Source organism: Myxocyprinus asiaticus, chromosome 16, assembly GCF_019703515.2.
Source record: "Myxocyprinus asiaticus isolate MX2 ecotype Aquarium Trade chromosome 16, UBuf_Myxa_2, whole genome shotgun sequence".
Classification (NCBI taxonomy): Eukaryota; Metazoa; Chordata; class Actinopteri; order Cypriniformes; family Catostomidae; genus Myxocyprinus; species Myxocyprinus asiaticus.
Window position 1 is genome coordinate 397,501 of NC_059359.1, and position 20,000 is coordinate 417,500.

Below are 20,000 nucleotides of genomic sequence, written 5' to 3' on the forward strand. Positions count from 1 at the left end.
TTATTAAACATTTTCATCTACTGACACATAAATCATGGCTAGCATTAACAGCGATTGTATCAGAATGAACTTCATTTCTACCAGTCCATTTTGATATTGAAAAAATAAATTAATTTAATTCCAATTCATAAACCAAAAATATCTCTTAAATCCAAAATACACTTCAAACGAAATGAAATTATAATAAAAATAATGAAGTGGTCAAAGAAATCATACCAAATCCAAACATTTTACTTCCACCGGCCCCTTTTACATTGACTTAAAAATCACTCAACGACAACAGGTGAAAAATTGCTAGTAAGCAACAAATGTAAATATAAATACAATTATAAATATATAATAATAATAATAATAATTGAAAAATAAACCATGACCTCTAGAAAATGAAACTCAAATCTCATGATTTTTTGTTTCAACAAACAGATTCAACAGTGATGGTCAGAGACATAATTTGATATTTTCAGAGTTTGGACATGAATTTTATCACCATCTGCTGGTGAAATCTCCAAACTGCAAATACAGGAACTGAGTTTAGACTGCGCTGAGATAAGATGTGATATCGAAACGTCTTCTCAGGAAAATATCAACTTGTGCTTTGCACCACTTCACAGTAGCGGTTTTAACCACTACGCAAACCACACAACTGCGTGGGGCCCTGGACGTCGGGGGCCCCCCACCCCGGTAGAAAAACTCAGCAAAATCCGCGTGAGGGGTGACATGTTGTTCTGGGTACACGCACGAATTAGCTGTTGTCAGCGCTCTTAGAGCGGTTCACGTTAGAGGTATGCCGGGTTCAGGTCAGTTTTTCCAGTAGGACTTTGGGTTCGGTTTGTAATTTATGAAAAAATATACAGGACTTCTGAACTTGTTTCGCCCATGTGTTAGGGGCCGCTCAGACTGAACGCGTTTTTGTGTGCCTCTGCTCTGATTTTCCATTGTTTTTCTACGTAAACACGTGCTGTACGAACGTCCTTGACTGCTGCATCGCGTCTCACTGTTTCTTCAGTGTCTCATGCAAGACCGGCACATTTTTAGACACTGTGTTCAAGTTAAAAATAACTTCAGGTCTCAAAAACGCGTGTCGAGATACCTGCGTTCTGTTTCATTCGTTGCGCTGCATTTAGACTGTTTTAGCGTATGTGTCACAAACATTTCATGTTCTGAACAAGTTCAGGTTGCAAAGAGGTGACTGTTACAATGTTTAACATTATTCCAGATTATTCTGCACCAAGCAAAGTTTCAGCGCTTGATAAACGGCAGTGTATTTTTTTCCTTCTGCTCTAGTGTGCTCTGTGGCTGGTTACTGTTATGAATGTTGCCTATAATGCTTACATAAAATACAGCCTATTGCAACATGGTGAACAATACACTGCAGCATTAGGATATAAGCTCCAGGTGAAAGTAAAGTAAATAAAAGTAAATATATTACTATTGTATACAACAAATCCTTATTATTAAGTAATAATAATAATACTGTATTATAATGAAAAACTGGACAACAATTAATAATTGTTAAGTTATAATAATAATAACAATAAATAACAACTGAATTCCAAAATGTTAGTGAGTGAAGTAGTAGGTTTTGCACACCTGTTCATAAAAAAATTGTTTTGTAAAAATATACAGTTCTGTGCAAAAGTTTTAGGCACTTGTGAAAAATGTTGCATAGTGAGGATGTCTTCAAAAATAATGGCATAAATAGTTTTCATTTATCACTTAATGTCATACAAAGTCCAGTAAACATATAAAAGCTAAATCAATATTCAGTGTGACCACCTTTGCCTTTAAAACAGCCCCAATTCTCCTAGATACACCTGGACACAGTTCTTATTGGTTGTTGGCAGATAGGATGTTCCAAACTTCTTGGAGAATTCACCACAGTTCTTCTGTCTATTTAGTCTGTCTCAATTGCTTCTGTCTCTTTATGTAATCTCAGACTGACACAATGTTCAGTGGGGGTCTCTGTGGGGGCCATGACATCTGTTGCAGGGCTCCCTGTTCTTCTATCTATTTAGTCTGTCTCAATTGCTTCTGTCTCTTTATGTAATCTCAGACTGACTCGATGTTCAGTGGAGGGCACTGTGGGGGCCATGACATCTGTTGCAGGGCTCCCTGTTCTTCTATCTATTTAGTCTGTCTCAATTGCTTCTGTCTCTTTATGTAATCTCAGACTGACTCAATGTTCAGTGGGGGCTCTGTGGGGGCCATGACATCTGTTGCAGGGCTCCCTGTTCTTCTATCTATTTCGGCTGTCTCAATTGCTTCTGTCTCTTTATGTAATCTCAGACTGACTCGATGTTCTGTGGGGGGCTGTGTGGGGGCCATGACATCTGTTGCAGGGCTCCCTGTTCTTCTATTTATTTATTCTGTCTCAATAGCTTCTGTCTCTTTATGTAATCTCAGACTGACACGATGTTCAGTGGGGGTCTCTGTGGGGGCCAGACATCTGTTGCAGGGCTCCCTGTTCTTCTATTCTAATCTTTTCTATTTGCAAAAGTAATGTTTGTGAGTCTAACATTTATATTTCCTATTGACACACTAAAGCTGAAGATATAAATAATCATCTTAAGACAAATGCTTCTGTGAAAAATCTTATGTGCCTAAGACATTTGCACAGTATTGTATATGTAGGTAAATATTGCTTTTTTTATTACTGTATTGTTGAAAAACTGGAAAACATGCATTAAACATCTTGAACTAGAATTTTATTTCATTAAACATTTTGAATGTACTTGGCTACAACGGCTGATAGGATGAATTTAAAATTATGATTTAAAATCAATTTTATGTAATTTTTTAAGTAACATTTTCTATATGGGTCCCCAGGTTGGATGCTTGGGGCCTCAGAAATCGTAAACCCACCCCTGCCACTTCATTAACATAGAATACACCCACAGTAGCGCAAACACTCCCTCACACGGTCACTCGCACTTTGTGCTGGCACGAAAATTGTGCTTCGAATTAACACTCTTGTGAATATTGGATAAGATGTTACGCACAGTCTTCAGCGTGTAGTGTTGCACTTTATGCACTCATGAAAATACAAAGTTGTACTGAACACAGAATATTCCTTTAATGAAAAGACTCAAAAACAAGATGATCTGCACTCCTTTTTCTCATTTCTTAATATTTTATTCATATCTCACAGTACAGGAGAACACAGATGTTTCGACCTCACAGCCTTCTTCAGTGTGTCAGTGTGTGTTTAATGAAAAGACTGAAAAAGCTTTGTAAATTAAGTTTATTATGTAAAGTTCTTGCATTCATTGTTGGTCAGTATACACATGCGTCAGGACGTGTTTGTCCGCTGCATCATTTTTTGGACATAATTCTACGCACTGCATTTCTATAAACAGTACATTCAGAATCTGCATTTTGACTGAATTGATTCAGATTCTGATGATGAAAATCTTCATGTAAATACAGTGATTTTCTCGTCCTGCTGAAGTTTAGTTGTCCAGTTGTTCTGTTGCTGTTTGAAGGTCTGAAACAGATGGAGATCTTCAGGAATGTCGCAGTGTCATTTATCACTGCTGCTGATGTTGATGTGTTTCTATGGTAACAGTGTTTTGTATTCTAGTCTCTCTAGTGTTCATGATGAGTGAACCGCTGCTCTGATGGTGATTAACTGAAAGCGGCTCATCCTGACGGTCTCGCGGTGAGCATCACTGCTGCCAGGGGCCTAACCGTAACCCACTGAGTTTAAGAGTCTGAGCTCTGTGGTCTCAGAGCCACCTGGGCGCCGACTCGTCCACTGCACTCACCTCTTGCTCACCCTTTGTGTCTGCGTGTTGCTGTTTCTCGTTGGTGTAACCAAAGCAAAGCATCAGCGTGGCCAAAGAGTGACTCGGTGATCTAATGGAGACACGAGTGTTTGAAGTTCAGGCTGCTGAGGAACGCTCGACATGATGCTATTAAAGTCACAGCGCTTATTGGTGAAAACAGTCCTTCGGTGTACAAATACAATTATTGCAAGCCCTATTCGACTTTTAATCATATGAAGGATATGAATTATAGTTAATTTTCACTAGTTAAAATTCTAATGTTTGATATCAATAATTACATTTGCAGTAGTATAAATTTTAATTCATTATAAAAAAAATGATATCATTACTCCCGGAAATACCCATACCTGATATTAACAACTGAATTACAACTAGTGCATATGCTAATTTTTGATAACTGTAATTTTGTTTTTACTAGTGGCAGTGTAAATTTCAGATATCTGTAATGTGATTATAACTAGTGAGAAAGCCTTTTAACCCTTTAAGCTCTGAAGGTGTTTTTAAAGATTTCCTGTTTCGGTGGCATACATAAAATTAAAGACTTATAACTTGACAAAATAAAACAAGGAGGATCAAGTGTTTGGTATCATTGTAAAGAAAACTTTTAACATTTTTAATGATTTAGATTATGATACATTCTCAGACTCCCAGCCTAAGAAACTGATGAAAAATAAATAAATAAATAAATAAATAATTGAGCCAAAAACGTACTGTTTTTCTTATTTTTCTTATTTGACATTATATATCTCTGGGTGTAAATAAGGTGGCTCTGAAAATATTTGTGTTAATACGACAAAGCAATCAAAAGTTATAACATTACAAAAATAATTTATTATAGTGTCCAAAAATGTCTCCAAGTGTCCAAAAGCCTCTCCAAATAAATAAAACATAATAATTGTACATAAGAACTAATTACACATGCAAACACAACAATGACTAAAGGTTTGCATAGCATGCAGACATGATTTTAGTAATGAGATTTCACAGAATGAGTTTCATTCTGTGTCATTTGAGTCATCATTGAGTCTGTGTCATGTATTTGGCGCCATCTCCTGGTGGCCATATGTAACATTGTGCTTCATGTGGATTATCTAATGATCTATACATCTCATTACCTTGTGTGTGGACTCGTTTGAAAGATAATCACCTTCTATAAGTAATGGTATGTGATATTTTATATTCCGTTCATTTTTCATGAAGTTATAAGAAACACGCGGCATATAAGCAACACCAAAATAACTGTTAAGGAAATATACTTAACTATTACTCGCTATATTTTTGTCTGTGAGTAAAACAAATAGGCTGGTTGTATTTTACTTTTGAGAGCTTTCCAACAACATATGACACATGGACTATTTGATCAGTTTGATGCTTTTACCGATTACAATAATTTGTACAGTGCAATCATTTATTTTTTTAATTATCAGAATGGAACACTTCTGATTTATCTGCAAATTTCAAAGCACTTGTTCAGTTTTGGTCATAATCATAGAGCTTCTAAGCTTTCAAACGATACCTATTTTGTGTTGGTCAAGACCGTAGTTTTTTTTCTCGCATGCACGGCGGCAGGTCCATTCGAGCATAAAGGGTTAAGATATCTTTAATTACTCTTAAATGTAATGATATCTGAAATTAACATAGCCACAAGTGAAAAACAAATTACAGATATCAAAGTTAGTGTTTTTACAAGTTGTAATTCATTTGTTGATATCAGGAAAGAACATTTTCACTAATAATAATGCATTTTTTTTATAAAAAGATTATAATTTGTTCTAGTAAGAAGTACATATCTGATATGTACAGTATATTTGGAATTACAACTAGTAAAACAATTTGGTAATTGTGTTTCGAACAGAAGTGAATGACAAATCATTGTGAAATGCTACTTGTGAAAATGCAGTTACAGATATCAAAAAGAATTGTTTTTATTTTTTTATTTTTTTGTTAACGTTTTATTTTTGATATAAAGAATGGGTATTTCACAAGTAATGACGTAATATTTTTATATCAAGAATTAGCATTTTAGTAGTGCAAACCTAATTACTTGTACAAAAAAATGGCCTGATATTTTTAATATGCACATGTGTTAATGAGATTCTTCACAACACCATCTTTTGGAACAACATGAGGGTGAGTAAATGGAGACAGAATTTTCATTGTTGGTTTCACAGTGTTGTCTGTGATGTTGAGCATCTGTAGCTCCATTTGATTTTAAAAACCTCCAACATGCTGAAATTATTGTAAACGTGATGTTTGGATAGTTGCTGTCAGAGCAGTTCTCACCTGCGGCTGCGCAGACACTGAACAGACCTCACAGGACACTTACCCCTGACCTCTGACCCTTGAGTCCCTTACGGAGTTGAGAGAAGCTCTGTACATTCTCGTGTAGTGAGTGTGTTTGAATCCCACCCAACATCAGCCGTTGTGCTCCAGTGTGAATGCAGTGCAGCTCATTGCACATGAATTCTGGGTAAATGATGTTGGATTCCCAATGTTTTTGCCAACAGAACAGGGAACAGTGAGTCATGCACTCACTGCCCGTGCTCTGTTTGTTGAATCTGCACAGCGGAACCGAGTGGGGGGTGTAATGTCTTTCCTCAATCTCTCCCACGTTTGGAACGGAGTGTGTGAACTGTGGTGAGATTCAGAATGGAGCGCAGTGTGTCGAGTGTGACGGCCGCTCCTGCAGGTGCGCTGAAATCCAGCTGAACTCTCTGGCGTTACTGCGGCAGGTCATTATTTTGCAAGTCGCGACCCGTTTGTGTCTTTGTTGTGGTTGAGCTCCAGAACAGAGTCATCGCATGTTCAGGGTCTCTGTGCTTTGATGCTCATGAGGCCGTCACATCATGCGACTTCACAAGAAACAATCGGCCCTGCAGAATGAGGCCGCAGCGCTTTATAGTGCACACTTGAAGTGCTTTTGTTTTCTTCAAAGGGAGTCACAGATTTGCGGTGCACATTCTCTGGCGGTGAGATGCGAGCACATGAGCTGTCTGAGAGATCGCTCGCTTTGAGAAGAAACAGAGTGTGAGGGACCCACGACTGCTGAACTACACTTGAATCTTTAGCAGTAGTTCAGTGTGTGTGTTTACTACACAATTCTGTTTTACAGCGTGGGAAAATAAACGCTGTAGTGAATGTTTATCTTTTAACTATAGGTTTGCATATTGTCACACTGACTTTAACCTCATGAGCAAATGTAATAGTTTTTCATTAATGTGTTCACATTTGTGTCGGCCCTTTAACAGTCTAGCAGCAGCATTTTGGACCATTTGTAAATGGGTCAGGCTTGATGAGTTAACTCCAGAATAGAGCAAATTACAATAGTCCAATCATGAGGAGATATGTATTATTCTTTCAAAGTCTTTAAATGAAAGAAAGGGCTTTACTTTAGTTAGTGGAAAAAGCTCAATCTGACAACTGAGTTGACTTGTTTATCCAGTTTAAGGCCGCTGTCAAATAAGAAACCCAGGTTCTTCACACAGTTTAGGATGAGCAGCAGGGGGACCTAAATTAAAACGATGGGTGTTAATACCATCAGTCAGTCCAAACATGATAATTTCAGTTTTGTTTTCGGACACACCATGTTTCTTAAAAACAGAGCCGATAGGCAGTAGGTATAGTGAAAACAAGACAGGAGCGAGAATGGAGCCTTGAGGCACCCCCACTGGAGATGGACTGCTGAGGACGAGAAGTTTCCAAGACTAATTGAGAACCGTCTATTAGTCAAATATGATTTGAATAATAGACTTAAAGACAGACTTACAGTGAGCTCAGAGGTGGTTAATCGATGGTATATGCTTCCGTTGAAGAAATCAGTCCACGTTATTTCAACATAATTAAAAAAAATAAAAAAAAGTGTTTATTATTGGAATTCCTAATGAAGAACTACACTACCCATAATCCTGAAGAGAGATCCGCCAATCAGAGAATCACATCAAAAGAGCTCCGCCCACTCCCATGATGCACTGTGAATGAGTCGCTCTCCCTACACTCAAACTACTTATATGTATTTGTATATATCTGAATATTTTACAATAAATAATTTTCTTAGTATTTTTGTTTTCCAGTAAAAAATATTTAAACATTCTTAAAACATGATAATCAGATATGTTTTCTTGTTTTCAGAGAAATCAAACAACATTTAGTGCTGTTTATGTTTAAAACAAGAAAAAAACTATTTTCCAATGAGGTAAGAAAAAAACTACTTTTATTTTTAATTGTTTTTTTTTCTTCAACCCATTAGCAAAAGTTTTGTCTCGTTTTAAGCATTAACCCCCTTAAATGTTGTTAAATTTCTTTGAAAACAAGACTAAATATTATATGTCACTCTGCTTCTTAAGAAAATATATCATGTTTTAAGGATGTTTACAAATTTTTACCTGAAAATAAGACCAAAAAAAAAAAAAAATACAGATTTTTTTTTGTTTTTTTTTGTTTTTTGTGTTTAAATATGTTTTTATATGCACACAACTCTTATACAAAAAAATGAATGGGAAAAATACTTCTGGAACCAAGACGGCTGAAAAAGTGGGTGGGTACGGTTATAAATACATGTGACATCCAGTCTTTCTCATCATATTAAATGCAAACTCACAACTCAGATAAAACATAATGTCTTTTGCCGTGGTGCTGTAGTGTGTGTGTGTGTGTGTGTGTGTGTGTGTTTGTGTCAGTGTGGATGTGGATGTGGGGTAAATGTCTAATAAGTGAAGCATTTTGTCTAATGTGCTGCCAGTGTTCAGACAGACTGAAATACAATCTTTTGTCTTCTGTCTTGCTGTAATCAGAAGCATGTGAAGAGTGAAACAGTGTGAATTAGAGACAGATGTGAGACTGCAGTGAGAGTGAGACAGTTCACAGATCAGCTGGTGTGATTGCTGTCAGCTCCACTGATGTGTGTGTGTGTGTGTGTATGTGTTGCAGGTGTGTAGTCAGCAGGCGCAGGCCGCTGCAGTCTCAGGTTCGAGCTCTGTGGAGAGTTTGTATGGCAGAGGCACCCCCTGCGGGCAGGACAGTGGTTTCGGCAGTGACAGTGGGCGTCTGCGGATTGTTCAGATCGATGGTCAGAGAGGAACAGGTCACCATCCCCTCGGCCGGCCGTCGCAGCAGCCCACATTCACCAAGAACCTGAGCTTCATCCCATTTGATGTGTTCCCATTTCTCTCTCATGACGTATGCCACCACACCCTCAATCTAACCGCTTGCTGACACCACCCTACAACCGGGAAAAAGTGCACTCGACCTGCCAGAGGGTGAGGCTGGTTTAGTGTCTGAAGAGATTCTGTCATCCCTCATGACTGATGATCTGCTTAATGCAAACACCATCAGCAGGGCGACTGGACTCCTGGAGGGCATCGGCACGTCAGGCTCTAGGCGTAATGGTGGTGAGATAGCCGGGTCGCAGAGGAGACAAAGACTGCAGCCTGCAGCCGCTGATGTTCCTGCAGCTCACGCAGTCATCTGCGCTCATTAATTGCCATCATCGCAAACAGAAACTGGAGCTGTCGCTGTTTGACCTGACGCTTAGAGGAGTCGCGACCAATTACAAAAGTCTCGGTGAGTCACATGATTCACACAAGCAGATAAAAGATACAACACAGCAGCGGTTCATCATTAAACATTTCTCACTGTCTCTGTCAGATGCAGGTAAATCTCTGCCTGAGTCATTGGATTACAGTGTGTATTGGCTGCAGACAGTCGGACGGGAATCCCTCCTCTTCTCCTGTCTGTCGTCATCAGAGACATCCTCAGTGGACCAGGTGAACAAACACACACATACACACAAACACATACAAATACACACAATTCACACAAACACACAAACAATTCTCACAAACACACATGTACACACACACAAACACACACACACAAAGTTAGACACTTACAATGGAAGTCTTTAGTAAATAATAGTATCTATCTTAATTCCTCATTACCTCACTGTGTGGATGGGACAGGTGTTTGATCAATCAATAGACATCATTGATGTGTAAATGTGGTTGATCATGTGATCATCTGTGACATCAGAAAGGTGCGGAAATTCAGAACAAGTCACTTATGCAGTTTAGTTTCAATAAATGCTCTTTATGGATGGGAGAGGAACTTTTGAGCTGAGAAAGTTCCAGTATGTTTTTAGAGTTCAATCTCAACAGATCAAGTATCATTTGATTCCTCATGAAATGAGCTGATTAAACAGTGAGCTTTCGTCTAAAACCAGAACAGCATACTTGTGTTTGTGTGTGTGTGTGTGTGTGTGTGTGTGTGTGCTATTTTTGTGTGTGTGTGTGTGTGTGTGTGTTTGTGTGCTTTAGTCATAGTTTTAGTCTTGATGAAAATGTCCTTTAAATTTTGTCAATATTTCGTTATGTCATATTTATTCATTTTAGTCAGCTTTACTTTGACAAAAATGACATAGAATTTCAGTAAGTGAATAAAACATTGTAATGAGGTTCAAAGAATGAGGAAGCCGGAGACGGCGATTCCAACTCAGGAATGTCACTTTTTATTAACAAAAACACGTTTGCTTAAATGCGCAACGGTGTAGCTTCAGACAAATATCACAAAGTCTCTTTTAATGAAAAACGGCAGCGGCCAACACACAAGCAGCTTCTCAACTGGGCTCTCTCCTTCCACTGCCACTGTCTCCTCTCCTTAAAAGCCCCAATCACTCCTCACTGAAACACAAGACAGGTGTTAAGCACAGGTGGAAATCATTTACCACTTATCTCCCCCACTTCACTTTCCACAGCACGGCACTTGGCCACACCTCCGCCTCCACATACCCCCACCGCCCGACTCAGGCCGGGGAACCGTCCGGTCTGCCACCGACTGCAACCCCCCCATAATGTGGTTCTCACTCTTGGTGGGGCATGTGGTGAGTTGTGCGTGGATGGCTTGTTAAGCACGTTACCGCGGAGACCTAGAGCGTGTGGAGGCTTCACGCTACGTCTCCGCAGTAACGCGCTCAACAAGCCACGTGATAAGATGCATGGATTGATGGTCTCAGATTCGGAGGCAACTGAGATTCGTCCCCTGCCACCTGGATTGAGGCGAGTTACTACGCCAACATGAGGACTTAAGGGCGCATTGGGAATTGGGCATTCCAAATTGGGGAGAAAATCCAAAAACAAAACTAAAAACTAAAAAAAAAGACTGTTGGCATGGATCCGTCCAGTGGACCGGCTCTGGTGCTCCCTTTTTAGTGAGATCAGTCAGCGGGCTGGTGACGTCCGAATAATTAGGCTCAAACCTTCATTAATAGCCAGCCAACCCCATGAACTGTCTCACCCCCTTTTTGGACTTGGGCCTCAGACAAGCCGCAAAGGCTGCTGTCTTATCAATTTGGGGGCGCACTTATCCGTGACCCAAGTGGAAGCCCAGATACCGTACTTCCACACACCCAGTTGCACACTTCTTCTGATTTGCAGTGATTCCCTCCCACCTCAGCGACCTCAGGACAGCCCTCAGATGCTGGATGTGCCGCTGCCAATTGTTGCTATAGATGATGATGTCATCCAGATAGCCAGCGGCATATGCAGCGTGTGGGCGAAGGACTTTGTCCATGAGTTGCTGAAATTTCGCCGGGGCCCCAAACAAACCAAACAGAAGAGTAACGAACTGGTGTAAGCTGAACGGAGTGGAAAAGGACATTTTTTCTTGGGACATGGGACTCAAGGGAATCTGCCAATATCCCTTTGTTAAATCCAGTGTCAAATAAAAATGAGCCACACCCAACCACTCGAGCAGTTCTTCAATGCAATGCATTGGGTATGCATCAAATTTAGATACCGTGTTCAATTTATGTACTGTAAAGTGAACAAAACAAAACTGGACCGACCCATCACTCATAGTGACTAAGACTACTGGACTTGCCCAATCACTGTGGGATTTTTCTATTACGCCCATGTCATGCATAGCCCTTTATTCCTACCGCATTACTTTTTTTTTGTGTTTGGGTAAAGGGTAGGGACGACTGCGTACCACTACCCCTGGGGTCGTTTCGATATGGTGCTGTGATTCGTACGCCCGGGAAGAGGTGAGAACACATCGGAGAATTCTCTTTGCAACCTGGCGATCTGCAATTTGGGACAGTGAGAGGTGGTCTCCACAGGGAACCGGGGTGACTTGATCAGTGATTTTTAAATTCACCTCCTGACTGAGCTCCTCCCTCTCTGGGACCGCCTTCCGTATGCGTCATCTCATAATTAACTCCCCTGACTCGCCGTGTAACCTCAAAGGGCCCTTGCCACTTTGTGAGTAATTTAGAGCTTGATGTGGGTAGTAATACAAGGACTTTATCTCCCTGTGTAAATTCCTGTAGCCAAGCTCCCCTTTTATATAGCCGGGATTGACATTCTTGAGCCTTTATCAAATTCTTCTGTGATAGCTGCCCCAATGTGTGGAGTTTCACTCTCTGGTCAAGAATGTATTGAATTTTGTTTTTGCTGGTTGAAGGTCCCTCCTCCCAATTTCCCCTCACAACATCTAAGACACCGTGAGGCTTACAGCCATATAATAATTCAAACGGGGAGAACCCCGTGGAGGCTTGCAGGACTTCTCGCACTGCGAAAAACAGGGGTTCAAGCCACTTATCCCATTTCCAAGCATCTTTGTGCATGAACTTACGAATCATGTTTTTAAAAGTTTGATTAAACCGTTCGACCAAGCCACCCATTTGTGGGTGGTACATGCTTGTTTGAATCAATTTAATACCCAATAATTCGTACAGTGTACATGACATGAAATTAGTGCCTTGATCAGTGAGGATTTCTTTCAGAATCCCCACTCGGGAGATTATTCTGAAGAGTGCCTCCGCAACACTATGTGCTGAAATGTTGCTTCCAGATATCGTGTTGCGTAATCCACCAGAACCAACACAAAGCGATGTCCGTGTGCCCTCTGCTCCAAATGGTCCGACGAGGTCCATACCAATTCTTTTGAAGGGGACCTCGATCAAAGGATGCGGGCACAAAGGCACTCTTGGGGTGGCCGGCAGATTCACCAGTTGAGATTCACGGAATGCCGCACACCACCTGTGAACATCTCCGTGAATACCCGGCCAATTGAAATGGGCCATTAGACGGTTTAGTGTTTTTTCTCGCCCTAAGTGCCCTGCCATCGGATTATGATGACCCATCTGGAATAACATTCCAATAATATCTGTAAACGTCCTCATGCACACACCTCACCTTCACCCTATGTGCTGTACCCAAAGCCTCCCGTTGAACCATGCATTGGTGAATGGAGGTTTGATTACAACCCGAATCCACCAAGGTTCGGTATGTACCCCCATAAAAACTCACAGGTATCTGGTACATCCCTGCTTGGTCAGTGACAGTATGCAGCGTGTTGGGGACCTGAACAGACACACCCACATCCATCACCGAACATTGGTCCTGGAAGTGGCCCGGCTCCCCGCAGCACCAGCACACCAGCACAGATTTCCCCCCGCACCTGCGGCTATGGATTCTCCAACCTGACGGGAAAGGGAAGTAGACACAGAAGGTGGTGAAGAGGTTCCCGGAACCCCCGGGCCCACAGAGCGGGGTTTGGGGGAATAAACCCTCATCTCTGGGGAGCAGGGATGGGAACAGGGCGAGGTAGGGGAGGGGAAGAGACAGCAGGAGAAGAGAGCGAGAGAGAGAAAAGCTTGGCCATCTCCCGAATACGCTGTCAAGTGGTCCTCAGCCAGGTGGACTGCATCCTCCAGCGAAGTCGGGTGGTGGCACCGGACCCACTCCGCAGTTCTTTTGGGCAGCCAGTCCAAGAACTGTTCCAGCACCACCAAGTTGAGAATTCCCCCGGCGTCGCAGTCCTTCACTAGCAACCTCCTCCAGTAGGCATCCTGGAGCTGCTGGGTGAAGGCAAATGGGTGGCCGAATTCCCCGTAGGTCAGCACCCGGAAACGCTCCCGATGTTGCTCTGGGTTCCGGCCGACTTGCTGTAAGATGGCCCGCTTCAGATCGGGGTACTCCAGCAGGTTAGCCACTGGCAGTTTTTGGGCTGCGAGCTGAGCCTCCCCCAACAAAAGCGGCAGCAGGCGGACTGCCCACTGTGTCTGGGGCCAGCCCAACCTTGCAGCGGCATGCTCAAAAAGCTCAGTAAAGGCTTCGGGTTCATCCTGGCCCATCTTGGCCAGGGTGATCTGAGGTGGGGTCCCGTGGCCGGTGTCGCTGCTGGAGTACCCTGCGGCAGCAAGTTCTGGAACACTCACTGGTCCTCCACTTGGGCTTGCAGGAGCACCTCGAAACGTTGCTCCTTTTCTGATCGAAGCTCCAGGAGGGCTTGGTGTTGGGTCTGGTGGATGCCAGCGAGGGTTTTGATGATGTTCGTCAACAGTGGGGACTCCATGACAACGTATCTCCCTTAATCCCGGGTTTTGGCACCAGTGTAATGAGGTTCAAGGAATGAGGAAGCCGGAGACGGCGATTCCAACTCAGGAATGTCACTTTTTATTAACAAAAACACGTTCACTTAAATGTGCAATAGTGTAGCTTCAGATAAATAACAAAAAATTTCTTTTAATGAAAAACGGCAGCGGCCAACACATAAGCAGCTTCTCAGCTGGGCTCTCTCCCTCCAATGCCGCTGTCTCCTCTCCTTAAAAGCCCCAATCACTCCTCACTGAAACACAAGACAGGTGTTAAGCACAGGTGGAATTCATTCACCACTCTTCTCCCCCGCTTCACTCTCCACAGCACGGCGCTCCGTCTCCACAAACATATTTTAGCTGATGATAATGTGCAAAAAGATAAAAATGTGTCAAACTGTAACAAACCAAACTTAAATCAAATATTCCAACATTTAGACAAATGTTTACAAATGTATTGATTTAAACAAGTATCAATCATATAAAAGAAACAACAAAATAGGAAAACTATCCTTGTGAAACCTGAGATCCTGAAATAATAGAATAAAATTACAATATACTGAAGTATTAGTTACTTTTAAAGTTACTGTATTCTGAATTTTCATGTTTTAGTGACTTTTGTTAATTTTCCATTTTTTAAGACCGTTAAGGATATTGAATTGTGTTGCAGTTTTTAAAGAACATCTTATTCGCAACACAAGTTATGCATATTCTGACTAGCATGTAATTTAGTTCAAATTCACCTGTTTATTCGCTTTAATGTCTGTGCAGATATAAGTTGTAATATTACATATATGTTGTTGATAGTGTTTAATCTCCTGTATAAACAGGATGTGTTAATGAGGTAATTAACCCTTTTGTAATGTGGTTCATTTTGCCAGTGTTCAGCTCTTTCTGTTCACGCAGCTCAATACTTGATTATTGGATTAGATGAGTCAATTCTTGTAGATGTTTCTTTTTCTGTTTGTGCACTGACAGTATCTTGCAGTGTTATTTTTTCTCGTCATGTTTTCATCAAGTGTATTTTAATTAAATGTTTTAATTGTTGTGATTATGTGTCTTTTTCGTCACTATCTTTTACAAAATTAAAAAACTTTTCGTTAACTATCATTGTCAACAGTAATTTTGTTGACAAGATTAACACTGGTTGTGTGTGATGAGTGTGTTGTGTGCGTTCAGCGGGTGATTAATTGCAACAAATTGGATGTGTAACATGCAGGAGTGTGTATGTATGTGTTTGTGTGTACTGTAGTTAGCTACAGCTTGAGACAAAACCCTGAAAAATGTATTTCGGTGTTGTAACTGTGTTAAAAGCAGAATAATCTGGACCATTAAAATAATGAAAAATAATACACACCCTTAGGTGTAAAAGTGTAACTCCGCTGTGCATTGTGGCTGCATCAGGGTGTGCATTATTTTTCAATAATTCAATGGTCTAGAGTCAATTATTCCTTCTAAAATTATTCTAAATTATATAATTGAGCTTTTGATTTCCTTCATAGTTGTGCTTGTTTCATCTCTCTCATATCACTTCATGATCTCTCATGATCAAATCATTTACACTCAAGTCAATATTTCATTGATTTGAAGTATCTGTGTAATCATAGGAATAATAATCAGTCAGCTGATCAACAGCACACATGATTTCAGAAAGCATTCATGTCTGTAACAGAATGACAGTGGTGGCTTAGTGGTTAAGGCTCTGGGTTACTGATGAGAAGGTCAGGGGTTCAAGATGCCACTGTTGGGCCCTTGAGCAAGGCCCTTGACCCTGTCTGCTCCAGGGGCACCATATCATGGCTGACCCTGCACTCTGACCCCAGCTTAGCTGCGATATGTGAAAAAAAGAATTTCATAATATATATGCAAAAATGCATAATGTGTGACAACAATCAAGTTTTTCTTTAAATCTTACTACTAGAGGTAACTCACAGTCGGTCTTTATGTCTGTGTGAATGTGGACAGTTAACTTTCAACCAGCCAAAAACTTTTCCTCATCCAGTCACATTGTTTTGTGCCCATGCGAGAAAAGAAATAGAGCAGAAGTGTGTGTGTGTGAGTGTGTGTGTGTGTGTGTGTGTGTGTGTGTGTGAGCCACCCATCTGTTCAGCAGATGCTTTAAATAGAGTTTCTCCAGATAAAGTGAATGATGAAAATGTTAATTAAAACCTCAACAATTTGCACTTGTTTACTGGATTGGACATAACTGCAGCATGAGACATGCGTCCGGCCATGAGCCAGCGCGCTCTCGGCTGCGGCCGCAGTCTGATGTGTGTCTGTAATAAACAGTGTTGAAACTGAGTTTGGCCAAACACAAGTAAACGGCACTCAAGGAGAGAAGAACGTTTGTGTCGTGTGGAAAGAAATGGCTGGTGTGAGCGAGTTATTTGAGAGTTTGCTGTTAGTTATACGTGTGTTTGAGTAAGTGTAGTTACAGCTCGCTGTCAGATATCAGGTGATTATTCTGAGCTGTTTAACAGCCGATTTACACCATGAACCGCGCAACAAGGTGATGAGAATCACTCATGATCATTTGCATCAAAACTATTGACACTGTGTGAGAAGTCTGTGCTATAGTTACTCTCATAATTTAAAGGGGTCATGACATACTTTTTAGCATTTTATTTTCTTCCCTGAGGTCCACTTATAATGTCAGTATACTTTGTTTGCACACAAATAGTCATAATTTAGTCATATATAATAATTTTCCACCCTGTCTCTGGCCCTCTGTCTGAAACACTTTTTAAGATGTCTGGCCCTTTAAGACTTCAGTGCAAAACGCCCGCTGTTGTGATTGGCTAACATCATGCAGCCCTTCCAATAGAGCCATATTTGAAACGCAATCCGAAGAAAATTAAAAACTCCACAAGACCACAATGTGTATAAAACAAAATTTCAGGATTAACATATAACACACATCCAACACATTTCATCTGAATATATTAAACTGTTCACTCAAGCAGCACCATAAACTATCAAACAGTCACGACATATAAAATATTCGTGAATTAAATTGTTTACTTATGGATTTCTAGTCCAGCAGTGTTTTAACTGCCCGTCCTTCAATAACAGTTTCTGTGACTGGTTTACAAGCTCATAATATGAGCCGGAAACACACAATCCTCACTGAGATGTTCTGAATACAAAAACGTAAACAGTCCATGTTGGTGGCATTGTGCTGCCTCAACCGGTTTCAACAGGCCAAAGCAGAGATGCTGGTCTTCACATCTCACATCTTCTGTGTTTGTTTACACACAGGACTGCATGTTTCTCCCAGTCAGTGGCAGCAGCAGAATTACACACGTTTTTGAAAGATGTGTTTGTTCAACTCTGAAAACGTGGCACACATCGCCAAATACACATCAAAACTATCAAAGACGTCCAACGAGTGCATGTTTACAAAAGACCAAGAAATAAAAATAGCACAGATGTGTGCAAATACGGTCCAGGATGCCTTCAAAACAGCACAACAGCATGACAGTGCAGCTGAATGAAACACAATGGGGGTCTCCATTTTAGAGTTGTAACTTGACATCGCATCTTTTAAAAGCGAAGCGAGATGTATGATAACGGTCAAAGCCATGCACGTTTATGTAGAAAAACATTTAAATCCAGACAGGCACATGAAGATGTCCTGTATAAGTCTACTTAGGATGAATCTCCCATGACAGGCCCATCTCTCTCCTCTTCACCTGTGTGACTGTCTGAGCACCAGTGGGCAGGGCCAAGGGTGCAATGATGGAAAAATAGGTGTTGCATATGCAGATGTATTTGGTCCTTTTGACATCACAATTTCCATGAATTCTAAAAGAGCTGTTTTTGCAGCTTGGTTTAAATAAATGCTCTTCTCTTTTTCTATTAAGAAGGAAGTTTTCAGTTCTGAAACTTACAGTATGTTTTTATAGTAGAATGACCTCTTATATGTCAAAAGATCAAGAAAAATTTGGTTCCTCATGTCATGACCCATTTAATGCAAAACATCAATCTTACAGCACAGATTCACTGACTTCAATGCAACTCATCGCTGAAGTTGATACAAGAATGTATCTGTTGTTAAAAAAAAGAGTGCAAGGTATGTACAGTGGCAAGACAATTATTTGCATTTATATGTCCTTTTTTCTTAAAATCAGGTTTGATCTTTATCTAAGTTACAATAATGAACAAACACAATCTGTTTTATCTAATAGCACAAATTATTGTCATCATTCAAACATTCACAGTGTAGGTTGGAAAAAGTATGTGAACCCCTAGACTAATGACGTCAACAAAAGCTAATTAGAGTCAAGAGTTGGCAAATCTGCATCCAATTAATGAAATGAGATTGGAGGTGTGGGTTAGAGCTACTTTATTTATAAAAAGCACTCAAAGATTTAGAGTTTGCTATTCACAAGAAGCATCTGCTGATGTGGACCATGCCTCGCAAAAAAGAGATTTCAGAAGACTTATGATCAAGAATTGTTACTTTGCATAAAGCTGGAAAGGGTTACAAAGTTATCTCAAAGATCTTAGATATTCATCTGTCCACAGTTAGACAAACTGTCTATAAATGGAGATGATTTAGTACTATAGGTACTCTCACTAGAAGTGGCCGTCCAGCCAAGATGACTCAAAGGGCACACTGCAGAATGCTCAATGAGGTAAAAAAGAACCCTAGAGTGACAGATAAAGACTTGAAGGAATCATTGTAACTGATTAACATCTCTGTTCATGAGTCTACTACACAGAAAACATTAAACAGGTATGGTGTTCATGGCAGGACATCACGAAGGAAGCCGCTGCTTTCCAGCAAAAACATTGCTGCGTGCCTGAAGTTTGCCAAAGACTACCTTAACACTCCACAACACTACTGGGAAAATGTTTTGTGGACTGATGAAACTAAGGTTGAATTGTTTGGGAAGAACACGCAGCACTACGTATGCCATAAAAAGTGCACCGCATACCATCATGAAAACATCATCCCAAAGGTGAAGTACGGTGGAGGGAGCATCATGATTTGGGGCTGCTTTGCTGCTTCGGGGCTGGACCGCTTGCCATCAGAGGGAAAAATGTATTCCCAAGTTTAACAAGATATCCTACAGGATAATATCAGGGTGGCTGTATGCCAGCTGAAGCTCAATAGAAGTTGGGTGATGCAGTAGGACACTGACCCTAAACATCAAAGTAAATTCACTACAGAATGACTTCAAAAACAGAAAATTCACCTTTTAGAGTGTCCCAGTCAGAGCCCAGACCTTAACCCAATAGAGATGCTGTGGAATGACCTCAAGAGAGCCGTTCACACCAGACATCCTAAGAATATGTCTGAACTGAAGCAGTTCTGTAAGGAGGAATGATCCAAAATTCCTTCTGAATGTTGTGCAGGTCTAATCCGCAGCTACCGGAAACACTTGGTTGAGGTTACTGCTGCCAAAGGAGGATCGACCAGTTATTAAATCCTAGGGTTCACTTACTTTTTCCACAGCACTGTGAATGTTTAATGGGATGTGATCAATTAAGACATGAAAGATTATAATTGTTTGTGTGTTGTTAGTTTAAGCACATTGTGTTTGTCTATATTTGTGATTTTAATGAAGATGAGATCACATTTAATGACCAATTAATGCAGAAAACCAGCTTATTCCAAAGGGTTCACATACTTTTCCTTGCCACTCTATAACATAGAGAGGAGAGCGTCAGTGTGAACAGACCTTAAGTGCACTTGAAATTCAGCATGTTTTGTGTTTGATTCAGTCATTCAGTCTTTTAATTTAGAGCAGCATCTATCTGGTCCAACACATAATCGAGGTCATACATTAGATCTGGTCTTTACTCTTGGATTAGTTCCGAGCAATCTGAAAATAGAGGAC

At 40.7% G+C, this 20,000-nt stretch overlaps 1 pseudogene; it reads left to right on the forward strand.

Moving 5' to 3' along the window:
* The window catches only part of LOC127454532 (intermembrane lipid transfer protein VPS13B-like), a 189,269-nt pseudogene that overhangs the window by 141,703 nt on the left and 27,566 nt on the right, over positions 1–20,000 (forward strand).